The 16,391-nt window shown below is 41.4% G+C and overlaps 1 pseudogene; it reads right to left on the minus strand.

The window, feature by feature from the left end:
- Positions 1 to 3,516: 3,516 nt before the first annotated feature.
- The window catches only part of LOC100392456 (keratin, type II cytoskeletal 8-like), a 32,155-nt pseudogene continuing 19,280 nt past the window's right edge, over positions 3,517 to 16,391 (minus strand).

Here is a 16,391-nt window from a genome sequence, read left to right on the forward strand (position 1 = left end):
TTCATATTCGGAAGCATGTGGAAGTGATGAGAGAAATGGAGGCTATAGGAAGAAGTGGGAGAAAGCAAGAGGAATACCCCTGGAAAGCTTTCATATGCTCACAAAAACAGCAGCACTTAGATTCAAGAGGCCAACATTTATTTGCCCTTTTGACATAAAGGAGTAACATCCAGAGGACTTTGGACTTAGAATAAGAATGAATAAGTGGCAAAAGAATTTCCCTCCTCCCAAAGGAGTGCTTCCTCAAAAAAGCACATAAATGGGGTCCTTAAAGGACCACAGAGTGAGGCTCTATGCAGACAAACTGTTTCAAAAACAACCAGAAAACTCAGCCCTGGGGCATATCAGGGATGCAAAGTATATGATAAGTCATAAGGAGCTGGCAGAGCTGGAGTTCCAATTAGTGTCTGTCCTGGCAATATGCCAGCATACATGAGAAGTGTTGGAGGTCATCTGAGCTGGTAGGCTAAAAACAAGTATAAATCTCAGGGGATATCTGCAAGACAGCCAATATCTTTGCTGCTGCACAAAGTCAGTAAGAGCCACAGGTACACAAATAATAGGGGTTGTATGTTTAAGAAGTCATGTGGCAAGCAAAGTGAAAGCAAAGGAGCAGACTTGCCCCTGAGGTGGACAGTCTAGCAAGTGTGCAAGGCCTTTTCAGACCACACATAGAGAAACAGGAGAATAGGCAGTGTGTGTTCATGGGAAAGAGCCAATTTTAGTTGAAAAAGCAGAGGAAACTCCAGGCATTGCAGTTTCAGGCCTTAGCCTTACCACTTTCACCAGCCTCCTGTTTAGGAGGGCCATTAGTGTCCCAGTTTTACTTGGGGCAAATCTCAAGGTCCTTTCTACCCCTATGAGCCATCCATCAGGGTGAGCCGTGAGATTAGCTTGGGGGAGCAGAGCCACCATGGCAGACAGGAATCATTCTGGGAGTTGGTTAGTAAACAGAAGAATGAAAGAGGAGAATAAAACCATGTATGGGGCTTAAATTCCACCAGCCAAGGAAAGTGAGATGGAGATGACTTACCACTGGAGCTTGTATCCAAGTCAGACAGCACCAAAGTATGTTAGTGTTGGAAGTTATCTGCTCATATGGCACCAAAGCATGTTACTGGCAGTGAATCCATATGGGTCTTCAGCAACCTCAACTCTTGCTTCCTCAGAAGAAAGAATTCAATTGAAGGGCATAAGGCAGAGTGAGAGACAGGCAAGTTTTAGAGCAGGACTGAAAGTTTATTAAAAAGCTTTAAAGTGGGAACAAAAAAAAGTAAAGTACACTTGGAAGAGGGTCAAGTGGGCAACTTAAGAGATCAGGTCTGTGGTTTGACCTTTAGACTTGGGGTTTTTTACACATTGGCATCCTTCTGAGATCTGTATTACTTCTTCCCTGATTTTTTTTCTCTTGGAGTGTGCTGTCCACGTGCACAGTGGGCTGCCAGCACTTGGAAGGGCAACATGTGCAGTGTTTCCTGTTGTTGTGCACGTGTTTATTTGAGGCATTCTTCTCTTGCCAGTTGAGTGTCCCTAAGAAGTATACCAGTTAAACTTCACCATGTTGCCTCTTACTGCATGTGGCTTGAGCTCTGTTGCCCAACTCCTAAATCTTATCAGGAAGCTGCTGATCATTAGTTTCAAGTTTTTTCCTGTCTACAGAAAGACAGGCTTTCCCTGGCACTGGCTGCTACCAATTATTATTTTAGAGGGAAACTGCCTGACCATCACCTGATGGTTGCCCGACATTCCTGGTGTGTGGGGGGACCCTCCTCTGCCCTGCTCTTGCCTGACTAGCTACCTATTGTAACAGTAATAACTTTCCACTGTTACTGGTCTCTGGTCCATCATCCCTTGTTTGTTTTACTCATTTGCTACATACTTCTATTGAAGTTTTTCAACAAGTCTCTTCATATGAAACAAATCCTGTTTTCTGTTGGAATTCTGAGAAACTATCCTGAAACAAATTTCTCAAAAAAGAAATATTTATGTTTTGTTAGTGATAAAACAAATAGATCTCCAGTTTAGGGTCTGTCTGTACTTTCATGATTATTTCTTCTCTTGTTCTTGTATTTTGTAGATTCCTCATAGAGATCAGAATTGTAGATTCATTCATTCATTCTTCAATATTTATTTGGACTAAAACAGGGATTTTATTATATTGATGTGCAAAACAAACAATATTGGAGCTATAACCAAGTGATGGAGGTGGAAAGAGAGTCCTCAAATAATGTAACTATGAAATTACAATCTGTCTTATCTGACATATATGTATAAAGTACAACTTATTCCTCCTATCTAGCTTTAATTTTGTATCTATTAACCAACCTCTAGCTAACCTCCTCTCCCACTCTTCCTCTATTCTATAAATATGTATTATCATGTGCCAACTAAAATAATAATTTTTTTAAAGTAGAGGAGGCTGTGAGCACGAAAGAGGGTGACTAGCTGACCTTGGGGGAGAGGTTGATGGAAACTTCCTCCTGAGGTGATACAGGTGCTGAGAGCAGAGTGGAGTGGGGAAAGAGAAAGCAGGTAGTATGGTTATAAGAAAGCTTCAAGCACTGCACAGAATGTGCAAGGCCTTAAGTAGACATAGAACTTAACATGGTTGAGAAATCTAGAAACCAGGGAAGCTAGATGGCTGAGAACAAGGAGAATGGTAAAAGGTACTATGGATAACAATTCAGGGGCCAATTTACTACAGATTTTGCATCTATGTCAAATAAAATAAATATTTTGGTCATTGTCTTAAGAGCAACTAAGGGCCACTGAATGAATTTTAAGCATATGATTGATTTTAAAAAAAAAACCTTATGTTTTTACATAATAACTGGCTGCCATGGAAAGGATGGTTTGTAAGAAAAAAGTGAGATATGAATTTAATGGGGTAGAAGATTTCTCATTCAGGCAAGTGACCAGGGTAGCCTGAACCAGGATGGAGACAGTGGAGATAGACAAAAAGAGACGAATTTGCAAGATGTTTAAAATTGCCAGGACTTTATGAAAAATAGGATAAGAAAGGGAAGTATTAAGAATGGATCCTAAATTTCCAGCTTGGGCAAGTGGATGAAGCCTTTCCTGAGACAGGGACCACTGGAGGAAGTCCAGTTTTAGAGAGAGAAATAGCACATGTTTAGTGTAAGATGCACAGCATTGAAATGACTTTTAGACTGGACACCCAGGTAACTGAATCTCATAGGCAGAGGCAGAAATTTTCTGGCTGACATAGTGAGTGAGGAGGAGGGAGAAAAGAATGAGATTGGAAAAGGATTTCTTTTTTTTAACAGAGCTAGCTGAAGTTTTATTTGGGACAAAAAAGAAAAAGCAATTGAATTGTAGCTGGAGGAATGGGCAAAGGTGGTCCCCAGGCAGTAAACTCCCCTGTGGGTGGGCTGAGAGCTAGGGCTGAGCCTCAGGTGGGTCTCCTGTTCCCTGTGCTCACCTGCACAGGTGCCTCCCTCCCCGGCTGTGAAACAGCCTCAGGAGGGGCAGGCTGGGAGGGGCTGCCACAGCTATTCACTTGGGCAGGACATCAGAGGACTCCAACACCAGCTTCCCATGGCGGGTCTCTATTTTCTTCACAACCATGGCCCTGGTGGAGCTGGTGCAGCGAGGGAGCTGGAGCCTGCACCAGAGCCAAAGCTGGAGCCCAGGCCATAGCTGAGGCCGGGGTTTGTGAGGCCCCCATAGGCCGAGCTCAGACTACCAGAATAGCAGCTGGTGGTCTTGGTATGGATACTCATGTTCTGCATCCCAGACTGCAGCCTGCTCTCCTCACCCTCCAGCAGCTTCCTGTAGGTGGCGATCTCAATGTTCAGGATCAGCTTGACGTTCATCAGCTCCTGATACTCACGCAGCTGCTGCGCCATGTCCTGCTTGGCCCAATGCAGGGCGGCCTTCAGCTTTTCAGCTTGGCGTTGGCATCCTTAACCTCCAGCTCCCCATGCTGCTCGGCATCTGTGATGCCGGCCTCCAGGGAAGCCCTCTTGCCTTTAAGGCCCTCAGTCTCAGCCTGGAGCCGCCTGATGTTCTGGTTCACCTCGGAGATCTCAGTCTTTGTAGCCACAGGTCATCCCCGTGCTTCCCAGCCAGCGTCTGCAGCTCCTCATACTTGATCTGGTGCATGCTCTCCGCCTCAGCGCGGCTGCGATTGGTGATCTCCTCATACTGCACCTTGACCTCAGCAGTGTTGTCCATGTCCAGGGAGCTGGTGTCTGCGATCTGGGACTGCAGATCACGGTCTCCTCTTCCTACAGCTGCCTGAGGAAGTTGATCTCATCAGTCAGCCCTTCCAGGCAAGACTCCAGCTCTACCTTGTTCATGTAAGCTTCATCTACATCTTTCTTGATGAGGACAAATTTATTCTCCATCTCTGTATGCTTATTGATCTCATCCTCATACTTATTCTTTTTTTTTTTTAATGATGGGGTTTCACCATGATGGCCAGGCTGGTCTTGAATTCCTGACCTCAGGTGATCCACCCACCTCGGCCTCCCAAAGTGCTAGGATTACAGGTGTGAGCCACCGCGCCCGGCTTCATACTCGTTCTTGAAGTCCTCCACTAGCCCCTGCATGTTGCCAAGCTCCACCTCCAGCTTCAGCTTCTTCTGGCCCAGAGTCTCCAGCTGCCACCTAAAGTTGTTGCTGTAGCTCTGGAACATGTCATCCATGTTGCTCCGAGCAATCTTCCACTGCTGCAGGAGGCCTCACTTGGTCTCCACATCTTGTGCTGCTACTCCAGGAACCGTATTTTGTTGATGAAGGAGGTAAACTTGTTGAGGGTCTTGATTTGCTCCTTCTCCTGGGTGCCATGGCCTGGATGTTGGGGTCCGTCTCCAGGTTAAGGGGACTCAGAAGGCTCTGGCTGACCGTGATGGTGGTGATGCCTTCCATGCCGCTGGCTCCACCATAGTCTTCACCCAGGCCATCCCTGAAGCACTCCTGCCCACTTGGGAAAAGCTCAAGCTGATGCAGGCACCAGGCCTACTAGTGTAGGAGTGGCTGCTGAAGGCCCGGAGGCCAGAGGTGGACACCTTGTAGGACTTCTGGGTCACCCTGATGGGCAGGAGTGAAGCAGGAGTGGAGGCAGGTGGGCAGACCCAAGCAGAGATTCCAGAAGGAGCAGAGAAGCTTCTTCTTGGAAGAGGATTTTTAAGAGGTTTATAATGTAACCGAAGTGAGCATTGTGATTAATCCACAGCGCTTTGGATGAAACACATCGTGCATTTTAGAAATATTTATCAAAGGTTTTAAGTGCCCTTGAATCTCTGCTGCTCCTTCCTTTACCTAAGTTGTGGTTATACTACCTTTTTGTAAAAGGGAATATCCTAATTCTCTTTTTCTGTTTCCATCTTGTTGAAAGAAATTAAGCAAAAAAAAAAAAAAAAAAAAAAAAAATCTTATCTTTTTCCCATAGTCCAAATAAAATACATTTCCATTTTACAGTAATCAGTTATGAATTTAGTTATACAAATGATAGATTTTATTTATAAAATTTTTGAATAGTTTCCTTTGTGGTGGCTCTTAATTTTGAGATGTTATAGGTCTTTGAGAATCTGATGAAATAATAGACTCTTGTCTCAGAAGAAGGTAAATATGCCCACATGCAAAATTTTGGAATCAAAGTTATAAGGCCAGAGACCCCCTTGAAGTCCATCATCTATCCAAAGATTCCCTAGAGACGGGAGAGTAAATCCTCTTACTTTAAAGGATCACAGAAAAAAAAGTGTTTGCTATTTTTATCTTTTTTCTTTTTGTTTATTTGCTATTTTTCTTTTATGTTTATCTTAATTTTAATGATAGACGGCTTTGATTTTAGATGCATTAGGTATTTTTTAAAGACTTGAATTCCTGATATTTAACATATGTTTTGTTTCAGAGCTCATGGCTTTTAATGGTCATACATTTTGATACTTTTCATGGGACTGAGCTTCTCCACAAATGACACAATGGAAGATCAAAGAAGTTTTGAAGGGGGGGGAAGCAAACCTTGATTTCACAGTAACTATCTCTAGAGAGTAACTTTCAATCTGATAAATTTTTCCTTTGGCAATCAAATTATTTTTTCTTTGTGTGCAAACACATTTATTTGATTTTTCCTTATTTTTTTCCCCTGGAGGAATACACTGAAACTAAGCTGTAAAGGAAGTGTGAGAAATCTTTTCTAGACCATTATCTAAAACATAACAGATTGTAAACACAGTAATGTAAGACATGTAAAATTAATGTCTCTGCTTTTCCCATAATTTTTTAATAGCAACAATTCTTCCTTCTGACAGTCCCTTACTGAGACTGCAAAGCCACTGTTTTTTATTGTGGGTTTTAGTTTTTGGAATCTCATTTTATAGCAATACACTGAATATATGCTGGCTTTCTAGCTGGAACATTGCTTGTATAGAGAAGATTCTTCAAAATGTGCATGTAGTCAGATTTGTTTTATGTAAAGTCAGTCAATTGGCTGTTCTGGCCACTGATCCCAGGCCCCTGAGAAAGGAGAAATTGATTACTGTGACCCATGCCTGGCACATCACAGGCCCTCATAAGTAATTGCTGCCACAAAGCAAGCCAAGCGCAACTTACTGCTGGTAGAAAATCTAACTCAGAATCGCAGCAGCACCCCGGCTCTCACCCAGTGTGAAGGGCAGCCATCTGAGAAGCATCAGGCTGGTGAGACTGGCCTGCTTTGTAAACATTTCCTTAGAGAGAAAAAATAAAAATGAAGACAGCAGTATTTTCAACCCAAAAGCTGGGCAAAAAGAATGGGAGAGGCTATCACAGAGTTGCCAAACCAAGAGCTCAAGATAGCAATAAAGGTAGTGGTTCACAGCATGAAAGGGAAAACGCAATAAACAGAATATAATGCTCCTGATGACATGCCAAGGATGTGCCAAATTCTAGATTTACTTCCTAGATATGATAACCCAAAAGGAAGAACAAGGTATAAAATTGTTAAATAGGTTCATATTTTCAGTTTTTCTCCAATATATGTTCTTGGAATCCTATGAGAGAAGCATGAACAAAGTTATTTCATTTTTTAAATCTTTAGAATCGTCAGCAAGACTACCCTGGTATTCACGCACATTGACTGTGGCAAGGATCAAATATAGATCCCAGAAACAGTTCCTCTGTGGTTAGTTCTGAGGGAATGTCACAAGGTAGTGGTCCCTTAGAATTTAAACATTGGGGAATTTTGAGACGAACACATAGCACATCTAGGCATTGATATGCAAAGTTGCCTAAAGCAGTTTATTGCTCCAACGAATAGCTACATAGTGGGGAGGAGGGAATTCCCTCTAGGGTCACTGACATTAAATACTAGTATTTCTGCAATACTACAGAGACAAGTCAATCAGACTAGGGAGCCACTGATCAGACTTACAAGGACAGCAATAAAGAAAGAAACCTGGGCAGGCGCGGTAGCTCATGCCTCTCATCCCAGCATTTTGGGAGACTGAGGCGGGCACATCACCTGAGGTCAGGACTTCAAGACCAACCTGGCCAACATGGCGAAACCCCGTCTCCACTAAAAATACAAAAATTAGCTAGGCATCCTGGCAGGCGCCTGTAATCCCAGCTACTCAGGAGGCTGAAACAGGAGAATAATTTGAACCCAGGAGGTAGAAGTTATAGTGAGCCAAGATTGCACCACTGCACTCCAGACTGGGTGACAGAGCAAGACTCTGTCTAAAAAAAAAAAAGAAACCTGTAATATTAACAATAACTCATATTTATTGAGAACTTAATGTGTAGAGCCTCAGTACTATTCAATCCTTATATTTATTTAATTTCATAAGTATCAGCATTTTTCCTATTTTACACATGAGAAGATTGAGTCTTACAGCAAATAACCTGCTCTGTTCACACAAAGCAAGAAAGTATGAATTCTAATCCTGGCAGTCTGGCTCCTGGGTCCATGCAGATGTTGACACAGCATGGGACCAGAAACAAAGACATCAGACTTCCAGTGTTCAGTTCCTAATGCATGCTCATTGTATAAGGAGAGATGTGCTTCAGGCCATTTTACCCTAGTGCCATGGTATCAGAGTATCTATTTGATGCATTATTTTTTGTTTACTGTCTTGACAAATACTGTGACATACCTGTTATGGGCAAAGCTGTGCAAAGCATTAAGAAGCAAGAATCATGAGTAAAAACAACACAATTTTTTTCTGCCAGGGAGCTTACAAATATAAAATGGCAATGGTGACTCATGCTGTGAAGGATAGGTAAATGGAGCTGTAATAACCTAGACAGGGGAATTTGTCCAAGTCAGTGTGGCCAGCAAAGGGTTCATTGAAGAAGCACTATTTGAACCAGATCTGAAAGATGTGCAGCAACTAATTCCTTGAAGAGGAGATGGGTATGAGAGCCTGTTAGACAGGAGGAACATTATGTACCAAGATCTGTGACTCTGCAGGTACAGCAGATAAGAGAGGCTGAACCATCAGGTGGTTGGAGCTGTGGGGGTGCAGGGCTGCAGAGGAGGATAAAGTTGGAGAGGGGTATTCAGACCATGCAGACCCTCAAATGGCATTTAGAAGATTCGAATTCATTGATCCTAATAGCAGTGGGAAACCATTGCTGGTGGGTTCTGGGTGTATTAAATGTGAAGTGTTTTAAGTGAAACATTATGGTTAAAATATGAAGAAAGAATTGGAAAATGAAAGTATGGAGATCATTTAGGGGCATCTCTCACCTGGTGAGAAATGAGGGTGATTTGAACATGGTTATGTTGATGGTGAAGGATGGAAGTGTAGAGGTTGGTGAGAGTTTTTAGAAGCTGGAATCAACAGAACTTGGAGAAAAATCAGCTAAAAGGGTAATAAGGGAGAAGACATCAAAGATGATTGCAGTGCCATTTACTGAGACTGAGAACCCTGGGAGAGATAGCTTTGAGGTAAAGGCTCCTGAGTTGGTTTGGGGGAAATATTTATTTTGAGATGCCTTTGAAACAGTCAGGTGGAAATGTCAGATAGGTGGATGTATGGGATGGAACCCGGGGCAGAGGTTGGGGCCAGGGGATTCAAATCTGTGAGTCATCTGCTTCTATTCAGTGAAGTAAATTAAGTGTGTGGGTGAAGGAGCCTGGGGAAAGACATCGAGAGAGAAGAAGAGGGCCCAGGAGAAAAACCAACTTCGCTCCCTCTCTCTGATTCCTACTTTCTAAGCACCTTCAGGTTCCAGGGCGATCTAATTGCAGGGAGAGAAACTACACGTCCTGCAGACATCAGGTGTCCCTGTTCCTGTGGCAGCCCACTCACAAAGGAGATTCACACGTTATTTCTGATAATGATGTAGATTCTTCTGTACAAGTTCACATGAGGAGAGAGTGTGTGGATCCTGTGAATGACACAGTTACATTTTGTGTTTTAAATGAATAGATTGGCATTCTGCTGCTGTCTCACTTTCATACATTTCAGGTATGGTGAGTCAGTCTCTCGGAACCACACAGGACAGTGTTGGTGTCATTTTTTTCCTTTCAGGGGGCCATATCCAGCCTGACTCTCCCTCCTACAGACACCACTTTTAGCCTCTATACAATCTGGTTATTTTCATTTCCCAACTTTCAATCTCCATAAAACTAAAAGCAAGGTTCTGCTATCAAGAGGTTCTAAAGCAAACGGGACCTCGAGGAGAATGGGAATGGTTGGAAGAAGGCATTATGTGTTATTCTAGGGAATCAATGTGGTGTGAATTGGGTCTGGCAGTAAAGACCCAATTTAAGGTAAAGATTCTGAATTTGTAGAAAACCTGAACTGTACTGTTACATGACTTTCTTCTTCAAAACCAGACAGTCAGCCTTTAATTTCTAGATGCTCTTTTTGAGAGAAAAGCAATTCATAGTTTAACACCTAACAGTGATTAATGTTTGCAGTAGGAAAGCATAATGGGAAAATGAATGATATTTTGGTTCATACTTTTAGTATCAAAAGCATTTTGTTTAAAAAGCTTCTTCCTTAATTTTGGTTGCTAGCAAATGAACATGTGTTCTCATCTCCATAATTATGTTCATATTTGATGCATTTTGCTTTTCAGACCTTTTGTTTCACTGTCATGTAATCAAATTATGTCTTACAAATGATAGTGTAAATATAATAGGAGCAAACTTAGACAAATGCGTTAACCTTTTTGTGCCTCAATTTCCTCATCTCTCAAACAAGGACAGCAATACCTAGAGGAGGGAAAAACACTCTTCTCTCTTTTTTTTTACTCTCCTCTCTTTTTTGCCTCAAAAGAGACATTTCTCCCTCTTGGAGATTTTAGATTAAAACTTTCTGTTCTATTTTTCTCTCTTCTTACTGGCTTGTCCCCACAGGAAGATAGGAATTTATGTATTCTTACATTCAAATAGTACCTGGCATTGTGCCTGGTACGTGCTAAAAACAGGATTAAAGTACCAAATATATTAGGCTTTCTAGTTCTTAGCCTCAATTTGGTGACTTAATTTTTTGTTTGTGTTTTCTTTGGTATTTAGCCACAATACACACTGCCATCCTAGTCTCATTTGTAGGTCTACAACATGTTCCATCAGGATGCTTCATTTTTAAATTGAATTTAATGTCAGAGATTGTTCCTAGATGATTCCTCACTTGGCCTCTATTTCTTTCTTTTTTCTTCCTTTCTTTTTCTCTTTCTTCTTTTTTCTTTCTATTTCTTTCCTTTCTTTCTTTCTTTCTCTCCCTCTTTCTCCTTCCTTCCTTCCCTCCCTCCCTTCCTCCCTCCCTGCTTCCTTTTCTTCCATCACCTTCCTCCTTCCCCCTCCACCTCTTTCTCTGTCTCTCTTTCTTTTTCTCTGTTTTCTCTCTCTCTCTTTGTGACAGAGGCATACTCTGTCACTCAGGCTGCTCTGCTATCCAGGCTAGAGTGCAGTGGTACAATTGTGGCTTCCTGCAGCCTCCAACTCCTGAGTAGGTGGGACCACAGGTACACACTACCATGCCTGGCTAAGTTTTCTATTTTTTTGAAGAGACTGGGTTTCACTATATTGCCCAGGCTGTTTTTAAACTCCTGGGCTCAAGCAATCTGCCTGCCTCAGCCTCCCAAAGTGCTGGGATTACAGGAATTCTGCAGTCCGCCTATGCTGTTCTCGCAAGATCTGATGGTCTTTTAAGGCTCAGCACTTCTCCTTCCTGCCCCTTGTAAAGAAGATACCTTCTTCCCCCTCACCTTTCAACATGATTGTAAGTCTCCTGAGGCCTTCCCAGCCATGCTGAACTAAGTCAATTAAACCTCTTTCCTACTAAGTCTTGGGCAGTTTTTTCTTTCTTTCTTTCTTTCTTTTTTTTTTTTAGATGGATTCTCACTCTGTTGCCCAGGCTGGAGTTCAGTAGAATGATGTCAGCTCACTGCAATCTCCGCCTCCCTTGTTCAAGCAATTATCCTGCCTCAGCCTCCCAAGTGGCTGGAATTACAGTGCATGACTCCATACCTGGCTAATTATTCTTTGTATTTTTAGCAGAGACAAGGGTTCACCATGTTGGCCAGACTGGTCTCTAAGTCATGACCTCAGGCATTCCGCCCACCTCAGCCTCCAAAAGTGCTGGGATTACAGGCATGAGCCACCGTGCCTAACCTCAGGCAGCTTTTTTTATAGTATGAAAACAGACTAATACAATGACTGTGGATGTGTAATTTGTGGAGTTATATGTTAATAGAATGATCTAAGTCTCTTGCTTTTATACAGTGCTTCCAACTTCACAAAACAGTTCATCATCCATTATCTCATTTAATATCCAAATAAGCTCTGTGAACAATTAACTCAGTTTCAAAATAATCAGTGTGGGAATTTAAGAAGTTAAGCAACTTCATCAAAATTTTCCACTTTGTAGGAGCTTGAGTGGCAACTCAGAAGTCCTGGTCCTATATAATAGGGGTTCCAAACTTTTTTGACACAAGGGACCAGTGTTGTGGAGGACAATTTTCCACAGACCAGTCGGGGCTGAAGGGGGATTGTTTTGGGCTAAAATTGTTCCACCTCAGATCATCAAGCATTAGATTCTCATAAGGAGCAAGCAACCTAGATCCCTTGCATGTGCAGTTCACAATAGGTTTCAGAGTCATATGAGAATCTAATGCCTCCACTGATCTGATAGGAGGTGGAGCTCAGGTGGTCATGCATGCTAGCCTGCTGCTCACTGCCTGCTGGGCAGCCCTGTTTTTAGCAGGCCAAGGTACCAGTCTATGGCCTGGGGGTTGGGGACCTCTGTTATATAGAACATTTATTTCCCTTTAAACCATATTTTCTTTGAAATTATTATACAGACACAATTTCAAATCTTAGCTTTACTATTCTGCCCTACAGTTTCTACAAAGCTCAGATGGAATAATAATATTGACCTCTCAGGATTTCTATCAGCCTGGCCCCTAGCAAGCATTCAATTATGTTGAAAGAAAGAATAAGAGACCAGAAGTAGAGGATTAAGCCTGAGAGAGAGAAATGAAATGAGTATGAGATACCATCTTATGTTTTATTCTTGGTAATTTTCCATCCCAACCCTAGATCTAAGAAAGTTTCTGGGGCATTTGGCTTGCTTGTCTTAAGAGGAATCTGTGGAGCGACAGTAAAACAAAAGTACCTGAAGACCACCAGCTCTACGTGTATGAACTCACAGATTAGAATAGGTTGGATACCTGTAAGATTACAGGCCCATGGAATTAGTGGGGATTCTCAGTCATTTTCAACCCACTGTCTTGTGGCACCAGAAGGAAGTGACAAGATCGTAGGATAAACATTTGGTGGATTTTGAAAGTTGAACACTTGACTCTGAGATTTTGGTACCAATGAGATTTTCAGGCCCCGGTCATGGCAGAAGGGCTGCCAACCTTCAAGAACTCATAATAGGATAAACTTGAAAGGCTCTACTTCCATTTTAGTGAGCCACATAAGATACTGGATTCTGAAGAGGGCCCAGGAAAAGAGAGCAGGTGCCCACCGTGTAAGTGAGTTTTCATCCCTAAACATTCGAGTGTAACAGTAACTGCTGCAGTTAGCTTTCTTTAAATTAATAAAAGTAAAACCATGTGATGTTTCTTGCACACCTTCTTTGGAGTACTAAGATTCATATCCATTAAAATGACATTAGAGTGAGAAAGGAGAAAAGAAAGAGAGATTAATTCCAATGTGATAAACCATAAGAAAAGGGGAGGAATCTGCATATGAGAGAAGGAAACAATGCCAAAATATGACTGAGAGTAAGACAAACAAATAGTTAAATGCCAACAGGAAAGATTTATAATTTCCATTGATCTTGTTACTATGGACTGAATATTTGTGTCTCCCCCAAATTCATTTGATGTCCTAACCCCAAGATTAAGAGTATTAGGAGGTAGGGCTTTTGGAAAGCAATTAGGTCATGAAGGCAGAGCCCCCATGAGTTTAATTAGTGCCCCCCCTTTTTTTTAGATGGAGTTTTGCTCTTGTTACCCAGGCTGGCGTGCAATGGCACCATCTCAGCTCACTGCAACCTCCGCCTCCTGGGTTCAAGCAATTCTCCTGCTTCAGCCTCCCGAGTAGCTGGGACCTCAGGCGTGTACCACTGTGCCCAGCTAATTTTTTGTATTTTTAGTAGAGACGGGGTTTCACCATGTTGACCAGGATGGTCTCAATCTCTTGACCTCGTGATCCACCCACCTAGACTCCCAAAGTGCTGGGATTACAGGCGTGAGTCACCACGCCCAGCTGATTAGTGCCCTTATAAAAGAGGCCCAAGGGGGCTGCCTTGTCTCTTCCATCATGTGAGGACACAGTGGGAAAGTGCCGTCAATGAACCTGGAAGAAGGCCTTCACAAAACACTGCATCTGCCACAGCCTTAATCTTGGACTTTCCAGCCTCCAGAACTGTGAGGAATCAATTTTTGTTGTTGATAAGCCACTCGGTCTATTATTTGTTATAGCAATCCAAACAAACTCAGATACGTTTTAACTCTCCTGAGGAGTGGTATTGTAACTTTTTGCATAATAATCACCTACTGGACAACTACTGACCAAGTACCTTTGTTCTTAGAAGCTTGACTTAAATGGTGCCATCCATCCATGGCAGAATGCCAGAGGGAAAATGGTATTTACCTCACTCCTGTGTTCCTTAGTGATAGGAACCATGTTCCTTACTTACCATTATACCTCCGGTATCTTGCAAATAGAAACTACTCAATAAATCTTCTCTGAACATATGTTGGATTGATTAATGGAATGAATTCCACTTTATAAAAACTTCGGAACATCTCCTATAGATATTTCACTATTCACTAAACAGAGGTCCTGCTACTTCCACCAAGGTTTATCTAAGAGAACCAAATAGGCCTAACCTCCCAAAATCATTATAATAATCACAATCAGATTCAAAGCAATCATTGTTTACAAATCAAAACTCGGAAAATACAGATGAAGTTTTATTTGCTTTAAAACAGTCAGCAGGACATAGAACACATAATCACTCTCCATCTGTTTCTTGATGATCACATATGAAATAACAAGCATCGTCCTTGTGAGCAATAGTTCTATTGTGTGCATCTGGTGGTAGAGAGAAAGAAAGCATTGCCCTCTGGCTTATGTTTCCATTTTAGTAACTAAAAAAATATATAAAAGTAGGAAGACTCTGTGTATAAATAAGTAACTGCAGCATATTTCTCTCCCCTGTTGGTACTCATCACTTTCTAATAAAGTTAACAATTTAACATATGCTGTTAAGTTGGACTTTATCATAGAAGCCAAGGTTTTCTAAAAAAATAAAATAAAATAAAATAAAACCAACATTTAAATATATTTTTTACTTTGAACTGCCTCCTAGAAATAACTACAGAAAAAGGACACAGTAATTCAGTCTAGTAAGCACTTACTATGCACCCACTGTGTGCCTGCACTATTTGGGGAATTTGTCTTTAACCATAAAAGGGAAATTTGGGGTTTTTTTTAAAAATCCCATTCAATCTATTTGAATAGTTTTAGACTCTTGGAATTGTTTTAAATCTTGAGGCTCAATGTGGAAGTGGAGAAAAACGTCAGGCAGTATGTGTAGCTTAACTGGGGGCAAAACACAGTTCTTACTTCTTCTCTGCCTGAGAATGAAGAAAATACACATAGATCATCTAATAATTTTTAAAAAGATAAAGATTATTTTGCGATCAGCATGCTTATTTGGAAGCAAAATTTTGGGTTTTTTAAAGAGCAGGAATGTGTATTAAGTGAAATAGCATCCTGCTAACAAAAAGTGTTCAATATGCGGCTTTTGTGGTACTGATTTTTAGATACACAGTACAACTGACAAAAGTAATCTCATTTGTATTATCACCAAGAAAAGTAGGTTGTCTATTCTAACTGGAATGTCTGTGAAATCTTAAAAACTCAAAATAAATGTAATCAAGTTGTTTTTTGTAAATTAAGAGACAGGTTGAGAGAATATATTAAAATAAAGGAAGAGTAGTTGAAAATACTTTAAAATGATGTGATTTCTCTCTCCCCCCCCCTTCTCCTCTCTCTTCTCTCTCTCTCTCTCTCTCTCTCTCTCTCTCTGTCTCCCTCTCTCTCTCTACACCCCACTCCCCCACCTCTCTCTGTGCCTCTCCTGGTCACTGGGCTTTTAATTTCTAACTCCAACACTAGTGATGGGTAAGAGAGTGATTTTTGTAGTTTCTCATTCATCAGAAGCAACAGCTGTTTCAACTGACACATCAACATGACCATTCCTGACAGGAAGAGCATTAGGACAACGAATGTAATCGAAGCTGCAGAATTTAGGGAGGCAACATACCACTGACCAACTTGGAATATAGCCAGATTATTGCAGCTAATACTTCTTTCCAGAGAAAGGAACTCACAGCACCAAGTCATGACTTCATCTGGACTGAAGGCTTTTCTCTCTGGAAGTTCTATCCCTCTCCTCTTAATGATTTGCCATAGTTTAGAATTATTTTTTAAAAAAAGTGCCCAGCATGATGTATGAAGCCCAACTTTTTTAAATGTATGTTTTGCCATTTTTACAGTTTATCAAACCAGGTTTATACAGAATACCTAGGGAAAAATAAATAACAGAATAGATAAAGTAGTTGGGTAATGGTATGATGAAAGCATTAAATAAAGTATTTTTATTTTACAAATTAAAAGTCTAAAACAGATCATTGGAGAACTGGATGACTTACAATCCCACTCCAGTGACGTGCATTTATGGAGACGGTGTTATGCAAAGGACTGGAGCACGAAAGGAATGAAGCTGTCTTTCAGCAATTTAATCTCAAAGGAAATCTTAGAGAACCAATGACCTAGATGGATACTGAGCGAACAGATGACAAGTGGAGTTGCTCCATTCTCTGGAAAATATGATGATAAGAAACAGATTTCAGCTGTTCCTTAAATTTTTTCTCTACTGGATGACAAATCTGCCAAGAAATGAAGATAC

The sequence above is a fragment of the Callithrix jacchus genome, chromosome 9 (assembly GCF_049354715.1).
Source record: "Callithrix jacchus isolate 240 chromosome 9, calJac240_pri, whole genome shotgun sequence".
Taxonomy (NCBI): Eukaryota; Metazoa; Chordata; class Mammalia; order Primates; family Cebidae; genus Callithrix; species Callithrix jacchus.